General features: G+C 43.6%; 1 pseudogene; it reads left to right on the top strand.

Moving 5' to 3' along the window:
- Positions 1-1,045: 1,045 nt before the first annotated feature.
- LOC101001654 lies at positions 1,046-2,606 on the top strand (annotated as a pseudogene).
- The last annotated feature ends 2,533 nt before the right edge of the window (positions 2,607-5,139 follow it).

Raw genomic sequence — 5,139 nt, 5'->3', positions numbered from 1 at the left:
TTTTAATCCTCTTGTATAGTCCTTTCCTTGGCTTCTGGTAGTTTCCTCATATGTACACACCTATCAGTACTTAAAGGTGATCCACCAAAGCTCTCTAGAGTTCTCCTTCTGTGTACTTCTCTCCTTCCAGGTATTCTTCCCTGCAGTCTAGCTGCTTTGAGCTTCCTGAACTCTCAGTCCTGTCTCTTCAAGTCAGGGAGTCCTCCTGGCTCTACCTCCCCTTCTCTGTGCCACAGCCAGGAAACCTCTCTTCAGTCAGTAATCTGGGACAATCCTAGAGCTCACTTATTTCTCTTGTCTCAGGGATCACTGCTCTTCTTGTCTGCTGTCCAGTGTATTGGAAACCATTTCATATATTTGATCCAATATTCAGTTGTTTCAAATGTGAGGGTAAATTCAGTCTCTATTATTTTATACTGGCTAGAAATGGAAGTACCAACTAATGGTTTCTAAATATAAATTTAAATGAATTAAAATTAAATAAAAATTAAAATTCAGTTCATCAGTTGTCCTAGCTATATTTCAAGCACTCAAAAGCTGCATGTAGCTATTGTATTGGACAGCACAGTCTTATCTGTGCTGGGTAAAAGTGTTATCTTTTTACCCTTTAAGCTACTTAGTTAACAACTATAAACCTAGTTAATAATTATTTATATTAAATTGTCTTTGATCAAATAGCTCATGTGATTTCTTTCTTCTGATTAGACCCTGCTTGATACATTTATTCAGGTAGTTTCATTATCAAGGAAATATGGTGACAGGCCTTAGAATCTTAATGACATGGGTTCAGTTGTCACTTACTAGTGGTACAAGCAAATTACTTCATCTAATTATCAGAATATTACCAGGAAAAATGAGGATAATATTACCTGCTTCCCAGAGTTTGTTGTGAGGATATATGAAAACATCTGACACATAGTACATGCTCAATATATAGTATTTCCTTTTATTAATTTCATCATCATCTTTCTCCAAGCACTTAGAGTTATCCATCTCAGCAACAGCCTCCAAGAGTATTTCTTCCCATCTTCCTGTCAAAACCACAATGTACTTTGTCCGTTTTCCTTGGGACTGTTTTTCCACAAAGGTTTATCTTAAAAAGCAATCATGGGTACTGCAGCACACTGGCTGCAGAAGAGGACTTCGGATGCATGACTCTCCTACTCCCCAAAACAGCCCCCCAACTTGCCACCCCGCACCACCTTGGCCCAGCTCCAGTGACATGTATACCTGCCAGAGCACGATGATGGGTGTTTGGCTCTTGTTTCTGCTTTGAGCCCTTTTCAAGGGGCCAGGACTCTAGCTGCATAGTTGTTCAGGGAACTATGCACCAAAAGCAAGTGAACAAATCTGAATAATAAGAGTTACGTGGATCGATTGCTTACCAGTGCCAGGCACCACCAAAAGAAATTTGCACACTTTATCCTGTGTAATCCTCCCCCTGGGCCTAAAAGAGCAGCTGTTGTGACTGCAGGCACCCACCTCACGTCATGGAGAGCTGAGTGTACGCCTATGGGGGCTGTTGAGATCCCAGGTGTGCCTGGGAGGAGAGGAGGAAGATGAAGGCCCGTGCTCCCCCGCCTCCTGGAAAGGCTGCCACTCTGCACGTGCACAGCCACCAGAAGACCCCAACAATGGGGCCCTCAGGTTGCAGCAGAACCTGGTCCGCATGAAGGAGGAGCTGAGGGCCAGCAACCATGGACGTCACCGTGGTCCTGCCCAGGGGCTGGAGAAGAGGAGCGTGCTCAATGGGAGCCATGCAATGATGGACCTACTGGTTGAACTTTGCCTTCAAAACCACCTGAATCCATCCCACCAAGCCCTTGAAATTTGGTCTTCAGAAACCCAACAACCTTTGAGTTTTAAGCCAAATACTTTGATTGGGACCCTGAATGTGCATACTGTGTTTCTGAAAGAAAAAGTTCCTGAAGAGAAAATTCAGCCTGGTCCCCCTAAGGTGCCTGAGAAATCTGTGTGTTTGGTCGTAAATTACTTGCAGACACAAAAAGCTGTTGTGCCTGTGAGCCCTGAGGTTCCTCTCCAAAATACTCTCCCAGTCATTTGTGCAAAGTGTGAGGTCAGCCCAGAGCACGTGGTTCTCCTCAGGGACAACATTGCCAGGGAGGAGCTAGAGCTGTCCAACTCCCTGAACGAGCTTGGGATAAAGGCGCTCTACTCGTGGGACAACAGAAGATAAACCTTTAGAAAATCATCACTTGGCAATGATGAGACAGATAAAGAGAAGAAAAACTTTCTGGGATTTTTCAAAGTTAATAAAAGAAGCAATAGTAAGGCTGAGCAGCTCTTGCTGTCGGGTGCAGAGAGTGATGAGGACACCTCCAGGCTGCCCTGGAAAGGGGTTTGAATGGCTCTCCCAACTCTCCATCCATGCACTGACATTCCATTACACTGGGTCCATCCCTCTTGCTGGGCAGCATCTCAGAGGTGTCCATGAAGTCAGAGATGAAGAAATGCCGAGCCCCTCCTCCTCCGGGTTCAGGGCCACCTGTGCAAGACAATGCATCAGAAAAGGCTGGGCACAGTGCCTCACGCCTGTAATCCCAGCAGTTTGGGAGGCTGAGGCAGGAGGATCACCTGAGGTCAGGAGTTCGAGAGCAACCATGGCCAACATGGTGAAAACCCGTCTCTACTAAAAATACAAAATTAACCGGGCATGGTGGTGCAGGCCTGTAGTCCCAGCCATTCTGGAGGCTGAGGCAGGAGAACCACTTGAACCTGAGAGGCAGAGGTTGCAGTGAGCCGAGATTGTGCCACTGCACTCCAGCCTGGGCAACAAGAGCAAGACTCCGTCTAAAAAAATGTGTGTATATATATATATATATATATATATATATATATATATATTTATATATATATATATATATTTTTTTTTTTTCCTAATGTGACTGACTTATTTTGAGTTCTTCATGATATGTTAGCTGCATTTTCATAAAAAGAAATTCAGGCATGAATGGTACCTTTTTCTTGTACGGGTCTATGATAAGATTATGCAAATGGAAAACACGAAGCTTTTTCTTCTGATTAAAAAAAAAAAAAAGCAATCATGGCAGAACAAAGCTAGAGGACTAATACTTCCTGATTTCAAAACTTACTACAAAGCTACAGTAAAAACAGTGTGGTACTGCAAAAGACAGACATATTGACCAATGGAATAGAATAGACAGCCCAGAAATAAACTGTCACATATATGGTCAAATGATTTTTGACAAGGGTGCCAAGAACTATTCAATGGTGAGAGTACAGTCTTTTCAACAAATGATGCTAAGAAAACTGTATATCCATCTACACGTTAAAAGAATGAAGTTGGACCCTTACCTAACATTATACACAAAAATTAACTAAAAATGAAATTAAATACATAAATAGAAGACCTAAAAGTATAAAATTCTTTTTTTTTTTTTTTTTTTCTTTTTGAGACGGAGTCTCGCTCTGTCACCCAGGCTGGAGTGCAGTCTCGGCGCGATCTCGGCTCACTGCAAGCTCTGCCTCCTGGGTTGACGCCATTCTCCTGCCTCAGCCTCCCGAGTAGCTGGGACTACAGGTGCCCCCCCACCATGCCCAGCTAATTTTTTTGTATTTTTAGTAGAGACGGGGTTTCATCATGTTAGCCAGGATGGTCTCGATCTCCTGACCTCGTGATCTGCCTGCCTCGGCCTCCCAAAGTGCTGGGATTACAGGTGTGAGCCACTGCGCCCAGCTGAGCTCAGGAGTTTGAGACCAGCCTGGGCAACATAGTGAGACCTCATCTCTACAAAAAAAAAAAAAAAAAAAAAAAAATTAAAAATTAACTGGGTGTGGTGGTGCATCCATGTAACCCCAGGTACTTGGGAGGGTCACTTGAGCCTGGGAGGCTAAGGCTGCTGTGAACCATGATCATGCCACTGCACTCTTGCCTGGGCAACAAAGTGAGACCCTATCTCAAAAAAAAAAAAAAAAAAAAAAAAAAAAGAAGAAGAAGCAGAAGAAGCAGCAGCAAGAAACAGTATCAGCAAAGTAAAAAGCTAACCTACAGAATGGAAGAAAATATTTGCAAATCATGTATCTGATAAGAGATTCATATCCAGAATACATGTGGAGAACTCCTAAAACTTAAGCACAACGATGACAAAACAAACAAGTCTATTCAAAAGTGGGCAAAGGACTTGAATAGACATTTCTCCAAAGATATACAAATGGCCAAAAAGCACAGGGAAAGATGCTCAACATTACTAATCATTAGAGAAATGCAAGTCAAAAGCACAATGAGATACCACTTCACAACCATTAGGATGGCTACTATAAGACACACACACACACACACACACACACAGAAAATACAAGTGTTGGTGAGGATGCAGAGAAATTTGAACCCCTGTGCACTGTTGGTGGGAATGTAAAATGATACAGCTGCTATTGAAAACAGTATGATGGTTCCTCAAAAAATTAAAAATAGAAATACTATATGAGGCCCGGCATGGTGTCTCACACCTGTAATCCCAACACTTTGGGAGCCAAGGTGGGTGGATCACGTGAGGTCACGGGTTTGAGACCAGCCTGGCCAAAATGGTGAAACCCTGTCTCTACTAAAAATACAAAAGTTAGCTGGGTGTGGTGGCGTGCACCTGTAGTCCCAGCTACGCAGGAGGCTGAGGCAGGAGAATAGCTTGATCCCTGGAAGTGGAGGTTGCAGTGAGCTGAGATTGTGCCACTGCACTCCAACCTGGGCAACAGAGCAAGATTCCATCTCAGAAAGAAAAGGAGGAAGAAAAAGGAAGGAGGAGGAAGGAGGAGGAGAAGGAGGAAAAGAGAATAAGGAGGAGAAGGAGAAGAAAAGAGGAGGAGAAGAGAAGAGGAGGAGGAGGAGGAGGAAGAAGAAGAAGAAGACGACGACGACGACGACGACGACGATGACATAATACTATATGATCCAAAGAAGAAGAAATAATACTATATGATCCAGCACTTCCACTTCTGGGTATATACTCAAAAGAACTGAAAGCAATGCAGGCTGGATGTGGTGACTCACACCTGTAATCCTAGCATGTTTGGAGGCTGAGGAGGGTGGATCGCTTAAGTCCTGGGGTTCAAGACCAGCCTGGGCAACATAGTGGGACCCCATCTCTATAAAAAGAAATACAA

This window comes from Papio anubis, unplaced genomic scaffold (assembly GCF_008728515.1).
Source record: "Papio anubis isolate 15944 unplaced genomic scaffold, Panubis1.0 scaffold476, whole genome shotgun sequence".
In the NCBI taxonomy this organism is placed as follows: Eukaryota; Metazoa; Chordata; class Mammalia; order Primates; family Cercopithecidae; genus Papio; species Papio anubis.
This window is presented reverse-complemented; position numbering and strand designations above follow the sequence as displayed.